Raw genomic sequence first — 11,332 nt, 5'->3', positions numbered from 1 at the left:
ATGTTTCAATGTTGTTCTCTCAGATCATCCCACCATCGCCTTCTCCCATTGAGTCCAAATGGGACTATACATCTGTGCCTCTTTTTCTGTCTTGCATATAGAGTTATCATTACCATCTTTCTAAATTCCATATATATGCGTTAGTATACTGTATTGGTGTTTCTCTTTCTGGTTTACTTCACTCTGTATAATGGGCTCCAGTTTCATCCACCTCATTAGAACTGATTCAAATGTATTCTTTTTAATGGCTGAGTAATATTCCATTGTGTATATGTACCACAGCTTTCTTACCCATTCGTCTGCTGATGGGCATCTAGGTTGCTTCCATAAAAATATGGAACGCTTCACGAATTTGCGTGTCATCCTTGCGCAGGGGCCATGCTAATCTTCTCTGTATCGTTCCAATTTTAGTATATGTGCTGCTGAAGAGAGCACTGATAGTGGTTCAATTTAAATCATCATCAATTATACATCAAGTTGAGAGACATACTGCCACTAAAAGTATAGTGACAAATTTGAAAAGCAGAACATAAAAGTTTTACTTATAATTAAGATTTTAAAAAATGGATATGAGTATAAAAGGGTGATTGTAGAAGGATACAGAACACAAAATAGAAAATCAGACTCGTTACAGTAGGTCAAGGCTGATTCATCCTTTGGGGGTGCCCTGGAGATGCCTGGAGCTCTTTCAGTTCCTGCCCTTTCTGAGTTTTGGTTAGCCAGTTTCCTCTGTGAGTTTCCCTAAATTAGAGGACAGAGTATGCTGCAATAATAGACCACCCCAAAATGTACTGATTTAAATGAAATAGCCATGTTACCAAATCAAACTTGGGTCCACTTAATTGTGTGAAGTAAAGTCAATCTAATGACACTAGGTTGTGGTGAAAGAAAATGCAGCTTTTATTTCAGACACCAAGCAAGGAGTCTAGGCCGCTAATCCTCAAAAGGCCCAGACTCCTCAGTGGCCTTCAGGGAAAGGTTTTTAAAGATAGGATGAGTAAGAGGGTTACAGAGTGTGTGATCAGCTCATGGACACTCTTCTGACTGATTGGTGGTGAGGTAATCAGGAGTCAACATCATCACCCTTCTGATTCCAGCTGGTCTGCAGCCTACATTCTTGCTCTGATTCCAGCTGGTCTGCAGCCTACATTCTTGTGGGCAGCATACAGGTAACTTCTTCCACCTAGTGGGCATTTTGGTATCTGCAAAGCAGCTCAAAGGACATGGCTCAGAATATTATCTATAGCCCTTGATGAGGCCCTAAAAATCCTTGACTTTACTTAATGGCTAAACTTTATTATTTTTCTTGCTTGACTGTTTTCCTTTGTTTTTACATTTTCTAACTTCTCTGATTAAATTTATTCTTTGGAACTCAGGGAAGGCTGAGGACGCTAAAGTTTTTCTACAAAATAAAGACAGGCGGAGGATATGAGTGGCTTGGGAGGGTATGTCTTGGGAAAGCCACATAGTGTCCTGCTTAGTTAGAGGAACTTATTTCTCATGTGACACTCTGGAGGTAGAAGTGGCCCAGGCAAACAGGGTTGTTCAACTCCAGTAAGTTATCCATGGGCTCTGGTTTCTTTCCTCCTAATGCTGCACCTGACCTCACTAGAGGTGAGGTCCGACTCTTTGCAACCCTGGGAACTGCAGCACACCAGGCTTCTCTGTCCTTCACCATCTCCAAGAGTTTCCTCATACTCATGTCCATTGTGTTGATGAAGCCATCCAACCATCTCATTTTCTGTCACCCCCTCCTCCTCCTGCCCTCAATCTTCCCCAGCATTATGGTCTTTTCCAATGAGCCAGCTCTACATATCAGGTGGCCAAAGTATTGGAGCTTCAGCTTCAGCATCAGTACTTCCAATGAATATTCAGGGTTGATTTCCTTCAGGATTGACTGGTTTGATCTCCTTGCTGTCCAATGGACTCTCAAGAAACTTCTCCGGCACTACAATTCAAAAGCATCAATTAATTCTTTGGCACTCAGCTTTCTTTATGGTCCAACTCTCATATCCATACATGACTACTGGAAGAAACCATAGCTTTGACTATATGGACCTTTGTTGGCAAAGATGTCTCTGCTTTTTAATATGCTATCTAGGTTTGTCATAGCTTTTCTTTCAAGGAGCAAGCATCTTTTAATTTCACAGCTGCGGTCACTGCCTGCAGTGATTTAGGAGCCCAAGAAAATTAAGTCTATCACTGTTTCCACTTTTTCCCCATCTATTTGCCATGAAGTGATGGGACTGGATGCCATGATCTTAGTTTTCTGAATGTTGGGTTTTAAGCCGGCTTTTTCACTCTCCTATTTCATCCTCATCAAGAAGCTTTTCAGTTGCTCTTCGTTTTCTGCCATTAGAGTGGTATCATTTTTTTTATTCGAATGATTAAAGCTGGGGCACTGCCAGAGGTTTGCATTGGCGCCATCTAGTGCTGGGGGAAGGGCAAAAGAGCAGAACTGGAGGACAGTTGATTTTTCAGCAAGTGATGCAGAAGTGGCACATATCACTTTCACTCATATTCTGTTGCTGACAACTTGACCACACTTGGCCTTAAGAGAAACTAGGAAATGTGGTCTCTAACTGGGGCTTCATGTGCTCAACTGAAAATTTATTAGTTTAGTAAGGAAAGAACACACTTGGGGGGACAGCTATTATTCTGCCACATTTCTTCTGTCGACAAAAAAGTTAGTCAATCTAAGAATTGGAAAATTTTATTCCAGCCAAATTTGAGAATTACAATTCAGGAAGAGTGTGTCAGAAAGCTCTGAGAACTATTGTAGAAGTATAGGCACAGTTATAAGTTTTTTTGAGAAAGAGGGCTGTACATCAAATGACGCATATTGACAGATTACATAATCCAGATCTAAACGCTATTGTGGTAGGTCATGTGACCCCTTCCTTACAAGATCAAGAAGAAATGTTATTTTTGAAGGAGTTGCCTTGTTGATGCTAGGAGAATCTTGCTGTTTAAGGTTGGGGAGATGTTCCTGCTGATGGGGATGGTTTGGTTAATGCACAATGCAGATACACTATGCACGGTGGCAGGAGAGAGGAGGCCAAAAGGCAGAATTTTTTATGTTCAAATTTTTCTCATCTTGCCACAAAACATAAATTTTATTTTTTAAATTTTTTTCATAAAATATAAATTTTATTTCACACTCCCCTTTCCTTCCAATTAATCCCTTCTTAAGTGGAGTTTGTTACTTCAGTTTACAGACAGTCCTTACTGCTTGCAACTGAAGTACCCTAACTGATGCCTCATTCTTCAGGTCTCAATTTAAATGACACCTCCTCAAGGAGGCTTATCTAGCTGTTACCCAAAAACTCTGTTGTTCTCTTGGTGGGTGTTGATCCAAGCCAAAGATTGAAAGAAGGAAGGATTTATTTCTTGCAGCAGAAAAGGAGAACACCAGGAATCTTTCCCAAGCAGTGAGCTCAGAACTGCAAAACTTTAAGCTCAGGGTAAATGCATAATCGTGAAGGGGCTTGGGCAGAGGAGAAGCCAGCACAGAATCGCTGCAAAGATAAACAGAGTCTAAGCTTTAGTTGATTAAAGTCATCAGGGTCTGACCCATGGTCAATATCATCATCCCTTAGGTTCCAGTTGATCTGGGAGTTAAGCACTGCAGGCTAATCTTTACTACTGAAACAGAACTGGGAGTCTTTATAAACGATTTATTATCTTTGCTTTTGTTACTTCTCTTGCCTGATAACAGTCACTTGTTCCTGCATTCCTTTTTTCCCTTAAGATCATTCATTTGAGACTTGTTCAAGCATAAGCATTGTGACCAAGGTTGGATCACAGAATGACTTAGGCCAAAATGCCTTCTCTTATGTCAGGAAAGTCATGCATGGTTCTCTCTTTCCAGGGATTTCCTCCCCACCCCCACCCCTGCCCCGCACCTGCCCCGCCCCCAATCTCCTTACATGATTGCTTTCTCTAAAGTAGGTCCTCTCCCCTTTTCCTGCCATTATTGTTTTCATCTCAGCACTTTGTTTCCTTTATGGCACTTAACACAACTTGTGATTATTATTATTATTATTATTATTATTATTATTATTATTTTGCTATGTTCTATCTCCCCACTGTGCCCCTTTTCTTCACCACTATATCTCCATTACCTAGCACACTGCTCATTATTGGATAGACAAAAAATAAATTTTACCTGGCGTTAAATGAATCAAACAGTGGTCAAGAATGACTCAGAGAGTTCTGAAGTGACCAAATAGATGTATTGGTAGAAAGTGAGAATATAGGAAGTTAGAAACCGTTTGGAGAAAGGGACCAGAAGATGATCAGTTTTGTTTGCACATGTTGAATTTGAAGTTTTGAATAATTTCAGTATAACACCTAGTAGGCAGCTTGAAATACAGATTTGGAGCTCTGGAAAGACCATCACATTGGAGCTATAAATTTGAGAACCTTGAGAACTGGTGAGATCAGTCATGAAGAGCATGAAAAAACTACAGAGAAGGTTTAGGAGGAACTACAAAGAATAACATTTATACAGTGGGCAGAATGAGCAGCAAAACTTTAGAGGACCCAGCAGAGGCTGTCAGCAAGAGCCAGGGAGAAACCTTCAGGGAGCAGATAGTGGTCACAAGTAGTTCAGATGGCTGAGGGGGGCGTAAATTATGTTGCATAGTCTGAAAGAATCCCTTAGAACTGTCAATTAGGAGGCTTAGATACGGGAACCTTATAATAATTTCAGTGGGTAGTGGGCTGTGGTCTGAAGACAGAATGTTAGGAGTGAATGTAGTAACTGTAGAACATGCTTTCAAGAAGGGCAACCATGAAAACAACAGATTTTATTTGGAAAGAGAGGCAAGGTCAAAGAAGACTTTTTGTTTGTTTGTTTTTGTTTTTTGTTTTCTTCAAAGAAGACTTGAAAGAAAGCTTAGAGTCTCTATATAAGAGGGGAGGAGAGACAGGAAGAGGAGATGGGTGTGGAAATAACTGGTGGAAGAATTTGATAGGAGCAATTGATAGCAAGAGACAACAAAGAGTTGCCCTCCTTTGAAAATGTAAAGATAGTGCTCACTTCAGCAACACATATACTAAAATTGGAACAATACAGAGACAATTGGCATGGCCCTTCCACAAGGATGACACGAAAATTCGTGAAGTATTCCATATTTTTAAATTGAAACTACAATGAGGTATCACCTCACACCAATCAGAATGGCTATCATCAAAAATCTACCAACAATAAATGCTGGAAAGGATGTGGAGAAAAGAGAACCCTCTTGCACTGTTAGTGGGAATGTAAATTGATAGAATCACTATGGAGAGCAGTATGGATATTCCTTTAAAAACTAGGAATAAAACTACCATATGACCCAGCAATCCCACTACTGGGAATATAACCTGAGAAAACAATAATTGAAAGAGACTCATGTACCCCAGTGTCCTTTGCAGCACTGTTTACAATAGCTAGGACATGAAAGCAACCTAGATGCCCATGGACAGATGAAAGGATAAAGAAGCTGTGGTACATATATAAAATGGAATATTACTCATCCATAAAAAGAACACATCTGAGTCAGTCTAAATGAGGTGGATGAACCTAAAGCCTGTTATACAGAGTGAAGTAAGTCAGAAAGAGAAAAACAAATATCATATATTAATGCATATATATGGAATCTAGAAAGATGGTACTGATGAACCCATCTGCAGGGTAGCAATTGAGATGAAGATGTAGAGAACAGATTTGTGGACACAGTAGGGGAAGAAGAGGGTGGGATGAAAGGAGAGAGTAGCATGGAAACATATACATTACCATCTGTAAAACAGATAGCCAGTGGAAATTTGCTATATGAAGCAGGGAGCTCAAATCAGGTGCTCTGTGACAACCTAGATGGCTGGGATGGCAAGGGAGGTGGGAGGGAGATTCAAGAGGGAGGGGATGGATGTATGTATGTGCTATGCTGTGCTTAGTCACTCAGTCGTATCCAACTCTTTGCAACCCCATGGACTGCAGCCCACCAGGCTCCTCTGTCTGTGGGGACTCTCCAGGCAAGAATATTGGAGTGGGTTGCCATGCCATGTATATCTATGGCTGATTCATGTTGATATATGTCAGAGACTAACACAATAATGTAAAGCAATTATCCTCCAATTAAAAATAAATTTTAAAATGCAAAATAAATTTAAGTATATATATAAAAGAAAATGTAAAGATAAATTTTAGAGGAGGGCAGAGTAACAAGGAGTTGAGGTGTTTCTGATGGCCTTTAAATTATCTATGAAGAGGGAGCAAAATAATCTGCTGCAAGGGAGGAAATGGAGGGGGAATTTGGAATAGTTTCTAAGAGAAAAAGAAGATGGAAAAGATTGCCTGTATAAAACAGAAAAGGTCTGCTGATTGCAGATCTATCATGGCTGGAAATTCTTTTTTCCTCCTTCCTCTTTATGCCTTCCTAACCTAGTCTTGTTCCCAAAAGACTTCAGGTTGCCAAATGCTAATTCTTGCACAGTCTACTCCAATACTAGATTTTTCTTTCCCCAACAATAACGGGCAATGAACAGACGGCTCCCCCACGCTCCCTTCAAAAGTGAACATTGAGCTGGCCTCCAGCACTTCTGCGGACCCCAACCCCCGCTACTATGGGTCACATTCCTTGGTACAGCGAAGGCACCTCCTAAAAGCTTGCTGTGGACAATGGGAGATTTAAGGACAGAAGGTCCGGTTCCCTCGTGAATAGCTTCTTCACAGCGTGCAGCACGTGTTCAAGATCTGCTGAAGAAACGCAACGCTGAGGGACCGAGCACTGCATTTCCTTTTGTGCTAGCTGCGTGTCCGAACACAACACCTATGAGGATTAAGAGCCTACCGACCAACTTCTCTTAAATGAAAATACAGTAGTGCAAGCAAAACACCTGGAGCTGAGGCTGGAACAGGAAAACGTGTGAGTTCCAAGCTCTCAAACGGACCGAACAAGACGATATCCCCGCCCCATGACGTCACATGGCCTCAGCCTCCCGGCCCACCCTACACTGGGCGTGTCTTATGCCCGGCACCGCCTCGGCTTCGCCCCGCCTCAGATGACGTCACCACACCGCAACCTCTAGTATCTCTCTGCGGCAGTTTCCCATCGCCGGGCGCGGTGGCGCGCGCCTGTAGTCCCAGCTACTCGGGAGGCTGAGGCTGGAGGATCGCTTGAGCTCAGGAGTTCTGGGCTGCAGTGCGCTATGCCGATCGGGTGTCCGCACTAAGTTCGGCATCAATATGGTGACCTCCCGGGAGCGGGGGACCACCAGGTTGCCTAAGGAGGGGTGAACCGGCCCAGGTCGGAAACGGAGCAGGTCAAAACTCCCGTGCTGATCAGTAGTGGGATCGCGCCTGTGAATAGCCACTGTACTCCAGCCTGGGCAACATAGCGAGACCCCGTCTCTTTTGCTTATTTACTTCGCCCTGATTTAAGAGTACCTAAATTTCCTGTACAACTAAGGGATTCAAATTAAAATTTTGTGTAAACAAACAACAAATGTTTACCTTTTTCTAGAGAAATACTTTTACGTGTTCAGTAGTTCACTGACGTGTGCATTAAAAACAGACGAGATATAACTGACCTTGATTACTGGCTTTCTCTTCTCACTCTTTAACACTTGTCTCCTAGCTTATGTCTCATTTACAGTTAAAACTCACTGGATAACTAGGATATTCCAGGAATTGTACCTACCTCATCACTGACCCCTACTGGAGAATCAGCAGAACGTCTTTGCGAAAAGCTGTTATCACCCTCGAAACCAACAGGGGTTGCTCGTTTCCTCACAACCTATTGGAGAAAACAGTTGCTCCGTTTTCAGTGGAAAAAATACACCTTCGAGGCCAGATTTCCTAAATTCTTCCCGTGGCGGTTAGATTTGCTAATTTTTATCGCCGTTTCCCTTACTTAACCGATCTTCCCTCCCCACCGGCCTGCCACTGGATATCACCTCATTCACCATTAGACTATCAAGGTTTTTGCTTTTAAAGGTTGCTGGCGGAGTATTAGCCCTTCTGCGAATCCTTACTTAGTGCGGGTTTACAGATAGGGCTGACTTTCCAAATACTCCCTCCTTTTAGGGGAACAAGCAACCTATAAGAGGAACCCAGACGTGCCTGTGATAACCAAGGTAACCGGAACAATGTGGCAAAATGCTGTCAGCCTGTCACACCCTTTCGGATTGCCCACAGCTAATCTTAGATGTGGAGAAGGCAATGGCAGCCCATTGCAGTACTCTTGCCTGGAAAATCCCATGGACGGAGGAGCCTGGTAGGCTGCAGTCCATGGGGTCGCTAAGAGTCAGACACGACTGAGCGACTTCACTTTCACTTTTCACTTTCATGAATTGGAGAAGGAAACGGCAACCCACTCCAGTAGTCTTGCCTGGAGAATCCCAGGGACGGGGGAGCCTGGTGGGCTGCCGTCTATGGTGTCGCACAGAGTCAGACACGACTGAAGTGACTTAGCAGCAGCAGCAGCAACCTTAGATGGCTTAAAATTCAACATTTAAAAAACGAAGATCATGGCATCCGGTCCCATCGCTTCGTGGCAAATAAATGGGGGAGGGGGATGGAAACAGTGACAGATTTTATTTTCTTGGGCTCCAAAATCACTGCAGATGGTGACTGCAGCCATGAAATTTAAAAACTCTTCCTCCTTGGAAGAAAAACTATGACGAACCTAGACAGTGTATTAAAAAGCAGAGACTCTATATAGTCAAAGCTATGGTTTTTCCAAGTAGTCATGTATGGACGTGAGGGTTGAACCATAAAGAAGGCTGAGCACCGAAGAACTGAAGCTTTCAAAATGTGCTGTTGGAGAAGACTCTTGAGAGTCCTTTGGACAGCAAGGAGATCAAACCAGTCAATCCTGAAGGAAATCAACCCCAAATATTCACTGGAAGGACTGATGCTAAAGCCAAAGCTCCAGTACTTTGGCCACTTGATGTGAAGAGCCTTCTCATTGAAAAAGACCCTGATGCTGGGAAAGATTGAGGGCAGGAGGAGAAGGGAGTGACAGAGGATGAGTTGGTTGGATGGCATCACCTACTCAATGGACATGAGTTTGAGGAAACTCCTGGAGATGGTGAAGGACAGGGAAGCCTGTGTGCTGCTGTCCATGGGGTCACAAAGAGTAGGACACGGCTTAGCAACTGAACAACAAATCTTAGAAATGGAATTGGAGTGCAGGGAATTTCGACCACTATATGGGGATGGGTCTCGAACTCAATTGGTTAGAGCAATGCCTCAGAGCCCTCCACTGAGCTGTGTAGAGCAAGTGTTGTATCTTTGTCTCATTTTTAAAAGAAATAAGTGAATAAGGTATGAAAGAAAAGACTCTTTAAAATTGTCAGAAATTTTTGGTGGTCTGTAATACTAATTTTATCTTTATGAAAGAACTGTCTTAGAGCTTCCCCCTTTAAACTGAGGCATTTTAGGTGCAGAACTTCTCAGTTTTATGGAACTGAGGTGTGGTAGGCAGGATAATGCCCCACAAAAAAGTGAACTTCCTGACGTTATTTTATGAGTTCATAGAGTGAACTTCCTCTATGTTATTTTATGAGGTAAGAGATATTTCATACATGTGACTAAATTAAAAATTTTGAGATGGAGAGATTATTCTGGATTATACTACTGGGCCCAATGTAATTATAAGGATTATTGCAATTATATAAGGGAGGAAGAAAGCTCAGAGTCAGAGAGATGTGAACTGGAAGCAGAGATCGGAGTCAGGCAGGGTCACCAACCAAGGAATGTGAACAGCCTCTGGAAACTGCCGCCTTGCTGACCTGTTTGGGACTTCTGACTTTCAGAACTGTCAGATAAAAAAGCTGTGGTGGTTAAACCACTCAATTTGTGGTAATTTCTTACAGCAGCAATAGAAAGCAAAGAGAAGGTCAGTCTGTACCTGAAAAAACTTGTGAGGTCAGAAAGGAAACATTCCAGTATCTGTCCTCTTTAAAATGCTTGTACTTTTTTTTTTTTTAACTTTTCATGTTCAGTAAGTTTTCAGGGTTAATCTTTTTATGAGGGGTGTGTGTGTATATCTTTCTTTTAAGCATAATATTTTAACAGTTCATCCATTTATTCATCTATCCATTCACTTATCCACCTATCCATTTTTTTAAAGTGTACATGCCAAATATTTACCAGACCCTAGGTAATTGGGTACTAGGTACTGATACTAGATAATCAGAATAAGACAGACAAGCCATTGCGTTTGTAGAGCTTCAGGTCTAATGAAACGTGGAGGGGCAATGTGCTCAGTCACTTAGTTGTGTACAACTCTTTACAACCCCATGGAATAGAGTCCACCAGGGCCCTCTGTCCATGGGCTTTTACAAGGGGGGCGGGGAGGGGGCGAGGGGCAACAGTCATTTAAAAATAGGCCATTTTTAAAGTGATTTGGGTTCTCATGATCTCTGCCATAAATATCTAATTCATTAGCTTGCCTGAATGCCTGAAATACCCAATACCAAAAAACTCTCTCCTGGCCTGTGTTAAAATATGGTTTTCAGAAGGTCATTGTCACAAATGCACTTTGTTTGGCATTTACTCAACACCATTACTAAATATGTAATTTGACCATCTACCCAATACTTAGTAATACTCTACAATTTCCTACAATATCCATGAAAGAAGTTCAGAATATCACGCAGTTGACCATACTTTTTTCTAAGCCTTTACTTTTGTTAACAGTGGAATATTTTAGACATTCCGCAAATTTAAAGCTTTATATTTTCAAACCTACTAAGCTTTATCTTTTATGGTTTCTGTTTTTGGTGTTTGTTTTTGAAGGGTCTCACCATTCCAAGAACACATACATAACGACGTTAATGTATTAGGACTCTTTTATCTTCAGAGTACACACGTACCTGATTAAAAAATAATGCTTTGTCTCCCCAAAGCAATGCATTTTTGTTCTTAAGTCTGCTTTGCTTTACTATTAATGTTAGAACACTTACTTTCTTAAAACATTTTTTTCTTATTTGCCTTGTGTGTGTTATCTTTAGGGTATACTATAGATCGAATGTTTGTGCCCCCTCAAAATTCCATATGTTGAAACCAATCCACAGGGTCATAGTATTTGGACGTGGTGTCTTTGGGGGGGTGATTAGGTCATGGAGGTGAAGTCCTCATGAGTGGGATTAAGTGCCCTTGTGAAAGAAACCCTAGAGAGCTCCTTTGCTGTTTCCACCACATGAGGTCACAAGAAGATGCCTATCTATGAACCAGGAAGCAGTTCTTCACCAGATGTCAAATCTGGGGCATCCTGATCTTCTACTTCCCAGTCTTCAGAACTGTGAGAAAAAAGTATTTCTTATTTAAGCCACCCAAACT

General features: G+C 41.9%; 2 non-coding genes across 2 annotated transcripts; one reads left to right on the top strand and one right to left on the bottom strand.

Annotated features, from left to right (window-relative positions):
- Positions 1-328: 328 nt before the first annotated feature.
- On the bottom strand, positions 329-435 carry LOC139035826 (U6 spliceosomal RNA). The gene has a single exon (XR_011488530.1). It is a non-coding gene; the product is annotated as a U6 spliceosomal RNA (small nuclear RNA).
- A 4,601-nt stretch (positions 436-5,036) lies between these two features.
- On the top strand, positions 5,037-5,143 carry LOC139035745 (U6 spliceosomal RNA). Its single transcript, XR_011488464.1, has one exon. It is a non-coding gene; the product is annotated as a U6 spliceosomal RNA (small nuclear RNA).
- The last annotated feature ends 6,189 nt before the right edge of the window (positions 5,144-11,332 follow it).

This window comes from Odocoileus virginianus, chromosome 6 (assembly GCF_023699985.2).
Source record: "Odocoileus virginianus isolate 20LAN1187 ecotype Illinois chromosome 6, Ovbor_1.2, whole genome shotgun sequence".
Classification (NCBI taxonomy): domain Eukaryota; kingdom Metazoa; phylum Chordata; class Mammalia; order Artiodactyla; family Cervidae; genus Odocoileus; species Odocoileus virginianus.
The sequence above is the reverse complement of the archived record's forward strand: the minus strand, read 5'-3'. Positions and strand labels throughout refer to the sequence as shown.